The sequence below is a fragment of the Protopterus annectens genome, chromosome 5.part0, assembly GCF_019279795.1.
Source record: "Protopterus annectens isolate FY-2018-M chromosome 5.part0, PAN1.0, whole genome shotgun sequence".
Lineage (NCBI taxonomy): Eukaryota > Metazoa > Chordata > Ceratodontiformes > Protopteridae > Protopterus > Protopterus annectens.
Genome location: NC_056735.1, coordinates 751,027,967 through 751,043,324, shown reverse-complemented (window position 1 = coordinate 751,043,324; position 15,358 = coordinate 751,027,967). Strand labels below are relative to the sequence as shown.

Below are 15,358 nucleotides of genomic sequence, written 5' to 3'. Positions count from 1 at the left end.
TACTATCAGATAATGACAAAACTTTATGTTCCAATCAGCTATACACAGAATATTCAACCTTGGTGGAAAATGGGGCCAAGACGCTGAACAGGGCACCAGCTGAAGATTATTTCGTCATTAGTGGAAGCAACAAATGCTCACACGGGAAAGGACAAATATGCCCGAAAGGTCATACATAGGAGGAATGATCTTCTGGATTAGAACCAAGTGATCCCTTACTGACATTCTATGCAAACTGTGGACGTTCCAAAAGTAAAATGTTGTTCAAAACACAAGGAAGCAAAAAGTACATGCCAAACATGAACTAAGGATTACTAAGCTGAACACAGGTTCAATAAAAGTATGCAGCTTGGCAGTGGATGACACAATGGTGAGGAGGACACTGAACACCACGCATACCAGAGACAAGGTATATGGGAATGCAACAAAGCCACTTGGTTTGGAATCCAGAGTTCACTATTCAGGGAGAGGACAGACTAGAAATGCTGTCAAACTCTGGTGAGGAAAAAGTACTCTGAATAAAGTGAGGGATGTTTATTTCTGACCATCCCTTGCTGACCAGATTAGTCCCTACTAAGCTAGTGGTTCAGGGGAGACTGAGGTGGTACTTGTACAGGGTTGCCAGATTTCTGACTGTCCATTTAGGGACAAAGTGAAGACAAAAACAAAAAAACAAACAAAAAAAAAACAAAATAAAAAAAAAAAGTCTTCCACACTAGGCCTTTAATACGGAAATACAGAACATCAGAGTTCCGCATTAAACAAAAGTAGCTCTGTTTTGCGATTTTTTGATTGGCCCGTATACCAGTATACGGGCTAATCAAAAATCGCTAAACACGGAGCTACTTCTGTTTAATGCGGAACTGCAATGTTCCGTATTAAACACAAGAAGGTCCGTGTTTAGCGATTTTTGATTGGCCCGTATGCCGGTATACGGGCCAATCAAACAATGCAGAGGCTGCCCGGGATTTAAACTGGCAGTGCGGGACTCGGGATCAGGCTGCTGATCTCGGGACAGTCTCACCCAAATAGGGACGTCTGGCAACCCTGTACTTATACTACCACAGAAAATTTGGTCTGGATAATGGGGAACTTCCTCTTCTTTCTCAATATGTGTCAAGGGATCTTTTATCTCTACCAGAGCTACTACCAACTCAAACAGATGGGACCTTGGTTTAACACCTTATCTAAAGGCCAACACACTCAGGAGTGCACCACCCCATGCTGTTCGGTAGTGTTAGCAAACCAATCAGCTGGAGATGAGTGCACAATCTGGTGATGTCATCAGAATGACAGAGATCCATGGAGTCGGACTAAAGTGGAAAGACAAGACAGCATTGATCATTTCAGCCTGTGCCTCAAGACTGTGTATTCAGGTAGCAAGGTGCAGGACCTACTAAATAAAGGAGGACAGCATGAGTTGGTGTTAATAACAGGGGACCTAAATGCTCATATTGGGTCAGACAGAACAGAATATGAGGACTGCCTGTGTCCACAAATGAGGCAGCAGGAATACGTGACAGGCCACTCTAGACTTGTGTGACAAACAACTTGGTGATGGCGAAGATAAGGTTCATCAAGACAGACAGTAACAAGATTACTTGCAAGAGTGGTCAGCAATTAGGTGGCCTCTATCCTAATAAGGAAAGAGCACTAGAAGACTGTAAATTCATCTCTAGAGAAACAGTTGGGCAACATAAAACACTGGTGGCCACAATCAGGTGAAAGAAGTAAATCAGAAAAGGATCTAAGGTGATCAGAAACTAGGCTGAAGATGTGGAAGTTTACTGGAACAAAAACAGAAGAATTCAAGGAAATACGCAAGGCTCTAGCACCTTAGTAAAAGAAGGAAACAGAGTCAAACAGCAGCAGCATCTCAAAACAGCATGTGTGAAGACTATAAAATAGATATGCAGCCAAGCCAGACTTGGGATTAAGGTACATAAGGAAAACTGATCACTGAATGCTAAAGACTAAAAGGTTATCAAAAGAAAGGAGTGCAGGAAAAAATGGGAGACAGAAAAGAAAAACCAGGATAAGAAAGAACACTGGTTGGCTTATGAAGAGGTGAAGACAGAAGCTGCAATAGCAAAGAGTGTGGCATCAGAGGTACTATCAGCTTCTGGAAAGTTGCTCTGCAGATCAGGCTGCAAGGCAAAAAGAGAAAGATGACAGTCGGACGCTATTCATAAAAAAAGGATGGCAACAGCAACCTGCTCACTAGTCTACAAGACATCAAAGACAGATGGAAAGAGTACTTCTGTCAGCTTCTGACTGAAGAAAGCCCCACACATGTTGTATAGCCCCATACATGGACTATGATAAAAGAGGAAGAAAAGCCCACCCAAGAATAAGTAAGAAAAGCACTAAGGAAAATTAAGTCAGTGAAAAGCAGATATGATCAATATGTCGGGCGAGTTAAGAGAAATGGATTCTGAGGACACTCATAGCCGTGTGGAGAGAAAAAGGCATATCCCTTGATGAATGGAGAATACACGATTTTAGTGCCAATGTACAACTAAGGGGGACATTCAAAACTGTGGGCAGTATAGATGTATCAAGCTGAATGGTATGTTCCCATCAACTTGTTTGCTAATTTAGACCATTAATATGGAAAGCATACCTTGTGTACCTTATTTCCTGTCACACTGTAAGAAAGCGCTGGAGAATTTGACTGATGAGCAGAATGCAGCACAACTGACCTAATGTTCGCAGTAAGACAGGGGAAAAGCTACAGATGAAGAAAGAGAGACCAATCAAACATTCCTTGACTCAGAAAAAGCACACCACTAGGCTAAGAAAGTGGATTTGGACAGTCCTGGGATTTTTTTTTTGTCCCAGAAACATTGGTAGAACTACTACAGGTTATGTACAAGAAATGTACAGTTGTGTACACTTCAAAAAAAGACTGGAACTTGGAGAAATCTCTTTATAAAAATACAAATAACGATACAGCAAAGCTTTCAGGCATAAAACCCTTCCTCAGTGCATTACAAACCTTCAATGGAAGACATGTTGAATAAATAAGGGTCTAATAGTCATGTGACCAGCAGCCCATTAGTCACGTGACCTACACAAATATATATCATTATACATTAAAGCTTATACATTTTAGATAACATAAAATAAATATATTAATTAATAAAATGTTACTATAACTTAGTTTGCTGTAAATGTTTTAATGTAACCATGTCATTAAGTCCTGGGAAATGATCTGCTTCTAGTCTAACTATCCATTGGTACTCCTTTAGTTCAAGTATGTTGTTGATATCCCCACCTCGAGCTCCAAGATTTTTTACACTATCTAAATAGTACTACTACATTCTTAAAATTTAAAATGGAAAGCTCCTATGAAAATATAGTTTTTCTGGACCTATTATTGTATAAAAAGGAAGATTCTTTACATACCACCATACATCAGAAAGAAGTACATTCAGGAAGATATTTACACTTTGAGAGTATGCATGCACCACATGTGTTTAGAAGTATAGTAACATCACAACTCAGTAGAGTTAGTAAACTAAACACAGAAGACACAAATTTTATTAAGCAGCTAGAAGATATGTCCAAAGAACTGACAATAAGTGGTTACTCTAGCAGTCTCTTATCTGAGGTTAAAAACAGAATTATAGTAGATAGAAACACCACATTAAGACCAATTTATACATATGGGAACCTAACAGCAACTAGAGGTAATGATACAAAAATTAGATTTATTACTTCATATAACGCAAAAACAAATTCAGTTAAGAATATTATACAAAAAAACTGGCTAATATTAATGGCTTGCACAAATGTTAAGAAGGTGGTAGGAGACAGACCCTATTTCTCCTTCAGGAACATGAATACTCTCAAACAAAAATTATGCTATAAAGATATGGTTTTTAATTCTTTTTCTAAAATTGAGAAACCAGGTACATACAAATGTTTTAATTGTTCATGTTGTCCTGAAATTATAGATGGTAACATTCACCAGTTCATACACCCCATAACAAATAGATACTACAATTTCAATATAAAAGCTACTTGTAACACTACATCAATAGTATACGTGGCTACTTGCACACAATGTACTTCATTTTATATAGGAAAAACTGTGAGAAGGCTTAAAGATAGAATAATTGAACATAGATCGGAAATAAAAAGAGCAGTAACTACAAATGCACTATATAAACACATAAAGGAACAGGGTAATCAACACAGTTTTTCCTTTAGAGTTATTTGTATTGTTGAAAAAACACCACGAGGTGGGGATATCAACAACATACTTGAACTAAAGGAGTACCAATGGATAGTTAGACTAGAAGCAGATCATTTCCCAGGACTTAATGACATGGCTACATTAAAACCAGTTTTAAAACATTTACAGCAAACTAAGTTATAGTAACATTTTATTAATTAATATATTTATTTTATGTTATCTAAAATGTATAAGCTTTAATGTATAATGATATATATTTGTGTAGGTCACGTGACTAATGGGCTGCTGGTCACATGACTATTAGACCCTTATTTATTCAACATGTCTTCCATTGAAGGTTTGTAATGCACTGAGGAAGGGTTTTATGCCTGAAAGCTTTGCTGTATCGTTATTTGTATTTTTATAAAGAGATTTCTCCAAGTTCCAGTCTTTTTTTGAACAGTATCTCTTTTTGGTCACGTTTTATCTCCAGTTGTGTACACTTACCATAAATGTAGATGTTAGGAGTGTATTCACTGTTGCAGTCATCACATTTGGGTTATCTGCCTGCAGGTAGCACTCAGCCGGCCTGAATACCAGAGTCTTGGATTCCTGCATCGGATGCAGTCTCTTCTTCCATGACGTCAGGGGTATAAAACATGAAGCTGACGCCATTATATCAGTTTTTCTTGCCCCAGATGTCAGGTGCCCCCACAATGGGAAGCAATTATATGTTGTGGTACACCTCCATCAAAAAGCAAATACACCAGAAAAAGTACAGTTTTGTACCTACCATAAATGTAGATATTCGAGTGTACACCCTGCTGCAGTCATCACACTTGGGTTATCCTGTCGTCAGGCAGTCCAGCAGTCGGACGGAATTAAGCCTTGGTCCGGCGTCGGTTGCTGTCACTTCTTCCCTGACATCAGTGCGCCAGGGGTATATATAATGTATCAGACGCCATTTTCTTCAGTTTTTCTTGCCCCAGATGTCAGGTGCCCCCAAAAAGGTGGTCAGTGATTAGTACCAAATTAAGTAAATTTTGCACAAACACAAAATCCCTCCAGCTATAAGCAAATACATCAGGAAGGTATTGTAGAGATTTAGCCAGTTAGATCAGAGGGGATGGAGGGAGGGTAACCTGGAATGCAGCAGGGTGTACACTCGAACATCTACATTTATGGTAGGTACAAAACTGTACTATGTTCATCGTGTTACCCTGCTGCGGTCATCACACTTGGGTAGAATCCCAAAGCTAAGGATGGGTGGAGGAGTCCTAGATGGTTAGAGGAGGCTAGAAGGGCCTGCAGAACTGCAGTGGCGAGGCCCGCCCTAGTCTTAGAGTGAAGTGGTAAGTGATAGTGTTTGGTAAAGGTGTGTACTGAACTCCAAGTTGCAGCTTCCAAAATCTCATTGGTTGGAACCCCCCTGAGGAAGGCTGTAGACGTAGCTGTTGCCCTGGTAGAGTGGGGCCTAATGGTAGCAGGAACTGGTTTTCCATGATGGGTATAGCAAAAACGAATGCAATGTCCTATCCATTTGGAAATGGTTTGTTTTGATATAGCCTTCCCTTGTGAAGCTGTAGCAAAGGATACAAAGAGCTAGTCAGATTTTCTGAAAGCCTTAGTTTTATCCAAGTAGTAACGAAGTTGCCTGTGAATATCCAAGGAATGCAGGAGTCTTTCTTTTTTGTTCTGTGGATTTGGGAAGAAGGTGGGTAAGTGGATGGTTTGACTTAAAGCCCCACTGGAAACCACCTTAGGCATGAAGGAAGGATTAGTTCGTAGAGAAAGTCTTGATGGAAAATGAGGAAAGGTTCCACTGCCATTGGTGCCTGCAGCTCTGAGACTCTTCTAGCTGAAGTTATTGCTAGCAGCAGGGCAGTCTTCCACGATAGGAACTGTAGATCTGCAGAGAAAGCTGGTTCAAAGGGAGGCAGCGTAAGTTTTTCCAGAACAAAATTGAGGTTCCATGTCGGTGTAGGTGCTCTCCTGGGGGGCCTAATGTTTTTTGCCCCTCTGAGGAACTGCCTTAGAAGTGGATGTGAAAATAAGGGTGGATCCGTGTTGTAGTGGGCTGAAATAGCTGATGCATGGATTTTAATGGAAGAAAAAGAAAGTCCTTTGTGCAACATCTCAGTTAAATACTGTAGAATGTGAGGCATGTGAGGCTGAATTGTGTTTTGGCCTTTAGCTTGGTTCCAGGCACAAAACCTGTTCCATTTGTCCGAATAAGCCTTCCTGGTGCTTGGCCTCCTAGCTTCCAGAATAACATCCATAACTGCTTGGAAAAGAGGAGCTGGCTGGATGCTTAGGTGACGTGCCATGCAGCAAGATTTAAGGTTTTGAGCTGGCTGTGAAGAATCTGATTGTTTTGCTGTGTGAGCAAATGGGTAATTTGTGGTAAAATCCAAGGTGGGCCCTGGGCCATATTCCTCAGTAGTGGGTACCAGTGCTGGCGTGGCCAGTCTGGAGCTATGAGTATCAGTCGTGGTCTCTCCTTTCTGACTTTCAGAAGCACCTTTGTGAGGAGAGGCAATGGAGGGAAGGCATATACTGTCAGGTTTTTCCAACTGAATGAGAGTGCGTCCACTTTCCAAGCTTGATGGTGAAGTGTCTTTGTACAAAATTTTGTTAATTGATAGTTTTGAGGACTGGCAAACTATCTGGAAGGCCCCATTTTTGAGTTATCATTGCAAATACTTGTGGATCCAGTTTCCACTCGTGGGGATCCATGATGTTTCTGCTGAGATAGTCTGCCAATGTGTTCTTCTTTCCTGGCAGGAATTGAGCTTTCAACTGAACTTGGTAAGCCAGAGCTGTGTTGCACAAGGTCATTGCTTACCTGCATAGAGGGTAGGAGTGTGAACCCCCTTGTTTCTTTATGTACCAGATTACTGTGGTGTTGTCTGTCCTTATTGTAAGTTGTCCTGGATGTAATAGATTCTTGAAGGCTGTCAGAGCATTCTGTACAGCTAGCATCTCTTTTTGATTGATGTGCAGATTCCTTTGATCTGCGGTCCATACGCCTTGAACGCACTGTCTTGCCATGTGTGCCCCCCAGGCGTAGTCTGATGCATCTGTTGTCAGTTTGCCTGGCTGGGGGCAAGGTGAAATGCTGACCCTTGTTGAGGTGACATGCCTGTGACCACCATAGAAACTCCAGTTGTAGGCAGGGAATGAGAGATATCATTGTGTCCAAGCTGTGGCTGTGTTGAGACCATATGCTTTTTAGGTACCACTGTAATTTCCTCATATGCAGCTTTGCAAATGGTATTAGCAGTATGCAAGATGCCATGAAGCCCAAGGCCTGCAGAATTTTTCTTGCAGGTAGTTTGGTCTTTGTTGCCATTGTTTTGAAACATTGAGTCAGTTGTAGTTGTTTGACTGGCATCAGGTAAGCCTTCTGGGCAGTTGTATTCAAGCTGGTACCCACGAATGTCATATTTTGGGAGGGTACTACATTTGATTTCTTTTCGTTTACTGTGTACCCCAGGCAACTTAGAAGATGTTTTACAAAAGCCAGATGTTGTAAGAGGATGTCCTTGCTTTCTGCTTGGATGAGGCAGTCGTCCAGGTATGGGTATATTTGAATTCCTCTTTGTCTGCAGTATGCAATTACTGGTGCCAGGCATTTTGTGAACACCCTGGGCGCAGTACATAAGCCAAAGGGCAGTGCAGAGAATTGGTAATGGGTTGAACCTGCAATGAAACGGAGGTATCTTCTGCAACTTTGTCTGATAGGGACATGCAGGTATGCCTCCTTGAGGTCCAACGTTACTAGCCATGCTTCCTTGCCCAACATGGGAAGAAGCTGCTGTAGTGTTAGCATCTTGAATTTGGGTACTTGTAAGAAGGTGTTTAGAATTATAAGGTCCAGAATTGGTCTCCAGGCATTGTCCTTTCTGGGAACTAGAAAGAGTCTTAAAATCCTTGGCCTTGCTCTCGAATACGTACCAGTTAAATGGCTCATTGTCCATGAGAGCTGTAATTTGTTTTTGTGCCTCTGCCCATTGATTTTGTGGCAGGTTTGGCATTCCTCTTTTCATTGGCAAGGTGGGAAAATGGAATCTGTATCCTCGTGAAATTATGTCTAGGACCCATTTGCCCTTTGTGACAATGTACCAGTTGTCTGAAAAAAGTGCGAGTTTTCCTCCCAAGGGGGCTGCCAAGAGAGTGTTGCTTGGCCAGATGAGGTGCAAGTCATTGAGTTTGCCTTCTGGTGCTGGAATCACGGCCTTAAACTGAATGCCAAGAAATGTATAGTCATCCCCTTTGGGAAAAACAAAATACCCACAAATTATCACATAAACAATAACCCACTGAGTACCGAAAAAGTAATCAGAGACCTGGGGACCCAAGTTGATAGTGACCTCTCATTTGACACCCACATTGCCAAAGTGCTTAGGAAGACTTTCTACCTTGCCCACCTTATCATGAAGGGGTTCACATCCAGGTCAAAGGAGGTTATCGTGCCCCTGTACTCCTCCCTTATCAGGCCCATGATTGAGTACAATGCCCCATTTGGTATGTACCTCACCCGGCACTTACAACAGCTGAAGAGACCCCAGACGTACCTCACCAAGAGGATCAAGTGTTTCCAACATAGGTCATATGCTGCCAGGCTAAAGAAACTCCAGCTCTATTCAGTAGCATACCGCCTGCTCAGAGGTGATCTGTGCCTGACATACAAGGCCATGTCCAACCAGGAATTGATGGACATGCTCCACCTCAAAAAATCAAAATCCATAAGAACCACGAGAGCCAAAGATTTAAACCGCAGTACAAACATGAACAGAACATGCTGGAGGGACAGATTCATAACTCAGAGGCTTCCCATACTCTGGAACAAAATCCCTGTCCATGTTAGGCAGAGCCCCTCACTGACTCTGTTCAAGAGAAATCTTGACGAGTGGATGGGAGATTGTAGGTTTACCCCGGGGGTCACCCCTGTATCGTTACTTAACAGAGGCACAGTAAACTAATTTTAATAAGTAAGGGGGACTTCAATGTGTCACTACTAGACAAAGGCAAAGTATTCTAAATTTATTCTATACACCTTAGTACCACTACATGGGGTGGCGAAGGCCACATCTCTAGGGCTAGGCTTGCAAATGCCTCAGGGCAGATAGCCTAGTACTAAACTTTGAAACTATGGTAGTTTGGGACCTGTCTTCTCCTCCCTTCTGTGTTGCAGTACCCCACTGGTGAGGTTTGTACTGGGCTTGTGGTTGTCCTCTGCCACTTGGACGTCTGTATTTACCCCTCTGTGGTCTGTCAGTAGCTGGAAAGGACCAATTTTTTGTTGGCCAATTTCTGCTGAAGCGAGGGGGCTGTACCTGTAGGAAATCTTGGACTGTCTGCATAGATTTTGCCTTATCCTCCATTTTCTTTAAGATTACTTCTGCTTTAACACCAAAAAGAACATCCTGCTCTAAGGGAGCATCTAGAAGATTTGCTTTAACATGATCAGGCAGAGTTTGTTCCTTTAACCAAGCATGCCTACGTATAACAGTGTTTGCCCACCTGTTCAGTTGCATGCAACAGATAGTACAGTTTTGTACCTACCATAAATGTAGATGTCCGATAGGTATGCATCTGCAGTCCTTACATATGGGTTGTCCTGCCTCAGGCAGCCCTTCGGTTGGCCGGATTCCAAAGTCTGGGTCCGGCTGATGCTCCTTTCCCGACATCAGAGCCTGGGGTATAAAAGCGTCAGCCGGCCATCGTCCTCAGTTTTCTTGCCCCAGATGCCAGGTGCCCTCTAAAGAAGGCTAAATTTTGGAGAAATGAATAAATTCCAATCATGCACAGCAATATAAAACAAATACACCATAAAAGATAACCCCAGCTAGCTAAAATGAGGGATAGGTACCCAAAGTATACCACTGAGGGGTAGAAGGGAGGGAAAACCTGACTGCAGATGCATACCTATCGGACATCTACATTTATGGTAGGTACAAAACTGTACTATGTCCTTCAAGGATGCATCTGCAGTCCTTACATATGGGTAGAATACCATAGCCAAGCTGGGGGAGGTAGGATCTAAGAAAAGGATGGTGTAGCTAACATGCCCTGCAGGACTGCAGTAGCAAAGCCTGCTCGGGATCTGGAATATAAAGGCAAGTTGTAATGCTTGGAAAATGTATGCACAGAGCTCCATGTAGCAGCTTCTAAAATGTCCTTTGTAGCCACCCCTCTTAAGAAGGCTGTGGAGGTGGCTGTTGCTCTGGTGGAATGAGGTCTGATGTTAGCTGGCACAGCTTTTCCATGAAAAGAGTAACAGAATCGGATGCAATTTCCTATCCATTTTGAAATTGTTTGGTTTGGAAATAGCTTTTCCTTGTACACCAGCAGCATATGCTACAAACAGTTGGTCAGTTTTCCTGTAAGGCTTAGTCCTGTCCAAGTAGTAGCGCAACTGTCTGTGAATGTCCAGGGTATGCAGAAGTTTCTCTCCTTTATTTTGTGGGTCTGGAAAGAAAGTAGGCAGGTGGATAGCTTGGTTCAGTGAGACTCTGGATACCACCTTTGGCATGAATGTAGGATTGGTTCTCAAAGAGACTCTGTCCTTATGGAAAATGAGAAATGGTTGTACTGCCATGAGGGCCTGTAACTCAGATACTCTTCTTGCTGAGGTCATGGCCAGAAGGAAGGCAGTCTTCCAAGACAGGAATTGCAGTTCTGAAGATGCTGCTGGTTCAAAGGGAGGTAGAGTTAATTTTTCCAACATGAAGTTAAGGTCCCATGTAGGCACTGGTGGTCTCCTTGGAGGGTTGATGTTTTTTATCCCTCTTAGAAACTGCCTTAGCAGAGGATGAGAAAATACAGGTGGATCAGTGTTATACTCTGCTGAAATAGCTGAAGCATGAATTTTTATGGATGAATAAGAAAGGCCATTATGGAGCATTTCAGCCAAGTATTCAAGGATATGTGGAATGCTCATCCCTGCCGGATCCTGACCCTTCGCGGTGCACCAGGTTCGAAATCTTTTCCATTTTGCTGAATATGCCTTTCTTGTGGAAGGCCGTCGAGCTTCCATGATGATTTCCTTTACCCTCTTGGATAGTTTATCGTGGCGAGGAGTCAAGGTATTTTCCAGGCTGTCAGCTGCAAGGTTTTTAGACTGGAGTGTAGAGTTTTGTAATTGTGCTGTGTCAGAAGAAGTGGCCATTGTGGTAGAGGCCACGGTTTCGTGCGCGACATGCTCTTTAACAGTGGATACCAGTGTTGTCTTGGCCAGTCCAGAGCTATCAGAATCACCCTTGGTTGCTCTGTCCTGATATTCAGTAAGACCTTGGTCATTAACGGAAGAGGTGGGAATGCATATACTGTTAGAGCCTTCCAGCTGAAGGATAGGGCATCCACTTGTCCTTGTGCAGAATTTCTTCAGTTGATGGTTGTGGGGGGAGGCAAAAAGATCTATGTCCGGCCTTCCCCATGCTTGTGCTATCTGAAGAAAAATGTCTGGATGCAACATCCATTCGTGTGGATCCATGGTGTTTTTGCTTACGCTGTCCGCCAGTACATTGTCCTTTCCTGGTACGAACTGGGAATGCAGCTCTATATTGAGTTTTAGGGAAAGTTCCCAAAGATTCATTGCCAGCCTGCAAAGAGGGTAGGAATGGGTACCTCATTGCTTGTTTATGTACCACATAACTGTGGTATTGTCTGTCTTTATTAGCAGGTGACCTTGATGCAGGAAATGTTTCAAGGCCTCAATTGAATGTATCACTGCCAGCATTTCCTTTTGGTTGATGTGAAGGTGCAATTCCTTTTTTTTCCATTGGCCTTGAATACATTTGCCCTTCATGTGTGCTCCCCATCCATGGTCTGAGGCGTTCATTGTAATGGTTTGGCTGATATGAGGCTTGCTGAAAGGCAGACCCATGTTTGACTGGCTTGCTTGTGCCCACCACTGAAATTCTGTTTGGAGGCATGGAATGAGGGGGATCAAAGCTTCTAGGCGGTGACTGTGTTGAGACAAAAGACTCCTTCGGTACCATTGTAGTTTTCTCATATGCAATCTTGCTTGTGGAATCAGAAGAATGCAAGATGCCATGAAACCCAGGGCCTGCAGGATTTTCCTTGCAGTCAGCTGGGTTTGTGTTTTCAGATTTCTGAAGTAATCCGGTAATTGGTTTTGTTTTTCTTCTGTGAGAAAAGCCATTTGGGTGATTGTATCCAGCTTTGCACCCAGAAAAATTATTTGTTGGGATGGAACAAGTCTTGATTTCTGAATGTTGACTGTGTATCCCAAGGCCTGTAGTAGTCGGATGGCATAGTTCAAGTGTTTTACCAATGTTTGTTGGCTGTCCGCTTGTATAAGGCAGTCGTCCAGGTATGGGTATATTTGAATCCCCTGAAGTCTGCAATGTGCAATTACTGATGCCAGGCATTTCGTGAATACTCTGGGCAGTAGATAAGCCAAAGGGCAATGCTGAGAATTGATAATGCTCTGAACCTGCAAGAAATCTGAGGTGTCTTCTGCAACTTTGTCTGACAGGGACATGCAGGTATGCCTCCTTGAGGTCTAGAGTTACCAGCCAGGACCCCTTGCCCGGCATGGGAAGGAGTTGCTGTAAGGTCAGCATTTTGAATTTTGGTACGATGAGATAAGTATTCAGTGCGGACAAGTCCAGAATAGGCCTCCATTGCTTTTCTTTTCTTGGAACAAGGAATAGTCTGGAATAAAATCCTTGGCCTTGTTCTGTGTAAGGAACCTTTTCTATTGCCTTCATTTGTAGTAGTTTGGAGATTTGTTTGAAAGCCTCTGCCCTTTGATTTGGTGGCAGGTTTGGCATGCCTTGTCTTTTTGGTAATGTATGAAAATGGAATCTGTATCCTTTGTCTATTATTTGCAGTATCCATTTGTCCTTTGTAATACTGTGCCAATTTTCTGAGAATAGAGATAGCTTTCCGCCCAAAGGTGCTTCCAATTGAGCCCTGGTGCTTCCAATTGAGCCCTGGTTGGCGGAGACAAAGTCAAGTCATTGAGTCTGTCCTTGTGCAGCTGTTGAAGGTCCTGCACTACCTCTCTGGTTAGGAGGCTGCCATTGACGTCCTCTGTAGGAGCCTCGAGCTTGCCCTCTACCTCTGGCACGCCTGTTTTTGCCTCTTTGAAATCTGTCTGTGTCTGGAAAGGACCAATTCTTAGAAGGCCAATTTCTGCTGAATCTTGGTGGTTGGACCTGGAGAAAATCTTTGACTGTTTGTACTGATTTAGCCTTTTCCTCAAATTTCTTTAAGACCTCTTGAGCCGTGGAACCAAATAACTTTTGTTTTTCCAGTGGAGCATCCAGAAGCTTTGCTTTAACATGATCTGGCAGTGTTTGTTCCTTCAGCCAAGCATGTCTATGTATGACTGCACCTGTCATTGCTGACCTACATGAAGCTTCCAATGCATCATAACCACACTGTAAGAAATGGTTGCTAACCTGCTGAGAGTTATGCACCAGATCCTGAAGCGCCTTGTCTAGGGGTTCAGGCGAGGATAGCTTTTTATGCAATTCATCTAACAGATACTCTTGATACTGTATCATATGGAATTGGCAATTTAAAGCTCTCATAGAAAGAGTGGAAGAAGTATACACTTTTTTTACCCCATCTCTAAAGCCCTGGATTCCCTTTCAGAAGGAAGTGGATTCTTGGCAGTGGTGGTTGTAACCCCTTTAGGGCCCTGGGAAATAGTTTCTGGGTCAGCAGAGTGGCCCTTGTAAAGGTATAGATGTGAGTCCGGGACCCTGTAGTACCCGTCAGGTTTGACAGGAGCCGGAGGAAGGGAGTCGGGGGAAATACTAGACTCAGAGTATACATCTTCTATAACACTTAAAACAGGAGGAATAGCCAAAGGTCTATGCTGAGGTAAATGTAAAAAAGTCCTTAACCTTTTTCTGGAATCAGAGAATTCCTGGCCTTGCCATTTGAAATGCTCTCTCATGGAGTGAAGGGTCTCCCCAAAGGAAAACTCTTCAGGGGGGGAGGCCGAGGGAATAGAATCCTCTGCATCAGAATCCTCGTAGGCCGGTAGGGCCTCCTCCTGGTAGTCTGAAAGGGCAGAGTCATCTGAGGCCTCATCTGAAGACTGGGGGTCTGTCTGCTCAACCCTGGGCCTTTTGCCTGGAGGTGGTTGAGAGCCCCTGTCTGGGTGTGGCTGAGAGCCCCTGATTAAGGAGATAAGGTCTTCAGCCAAACTTAAGATTTGTGAACCGGTAGTGGATCCCTGAGGAATAGCCTTGGGAGGGAAAGTTTTAGGCTGTTTAGCAGCTTTAGCCTTTGTAAAGGCCTTAATGGACATGGATACAGGAGGCCTGGCTGCCCCACGTGCTGGAGTAGTTTTATCAACAGAAATGGTGTCGGATATTTCCTGAGCACCGGTTTCAGACGGTAATTCTATGACCGACTCAGTGATGGCCTCCGGTACCGAAGTTACCGGTTGTGCGGTGTCGTCGGTCGGAAGCGGTAGGGATTCGGCTTCAGTAGAGACCGAGACACTCGCGGTAGGCCTAGGCGTGGAGTCAGACGAAACCGCGGACCGCGTGTGTCGGTCCTTATCCTTTCGTTTTTTGGGTAAATGAGCGGTGGGAATCTCTGACGGCATGATATAACAGAAATTATCCCCAAAAAATTCCTCTGCAAACTCTGCCCGATGCCCAAGAGTGCGTTTATTGAAGGAAGCACAGGCTGAACAGGCCGAGACGTCATGGTCTGGGCGTAGGCAGGGTAAGCAGTAAGAGTGGAAATCCTTATGAGGTATTTGTTTCCCACAAGATAAACAATTATTAACTTTAACCATTTGATCTGACATCGGCTGAGGCAAGAAAGAGTCCCCAACGGGGTACTTAGCTTTTTTGAAGACTTCGGTATCTGAAATCACAGGAGCTGGCCGACCGGCGCTTGCGAACTGCTTCTGCTTCGGGCACCTCGCAGCAAGAAAGACTGGGGAAGATGGCGTCGGCTGACGCTTTTATACCCCAGGCGCTCTGACGTTGGGAAGGAGCGACATCAGCCGACGCCGGACCCAGACTTTGGAATCCGGCCGACCGAAGGGCTGCCTGAGGCAGGACAACCCATATGTAAGGACTGCAGATGCATCCTTGAAGGACATCCTGCATTTCTTTCAATTCAGACAGTTGAGGGAGTGTGCTCAGTCTTTGTTTTAACTGAAAGATAAGAAAT

At 43.5% G+C, this 15,358-nt stretch overlaps 1 pseudogene; it reads left to right on the top strand.

Annotated features, from left to right (window-relative positions):
• The first annotated feature begins 1,557 nt into the window (after positions 1-1,557).
• The window catches only part of LOC122802187, a 165,127-nt pseudogene continuing 151,326 nt past the window's right edge, over positions 1,558-15,358 (top strand).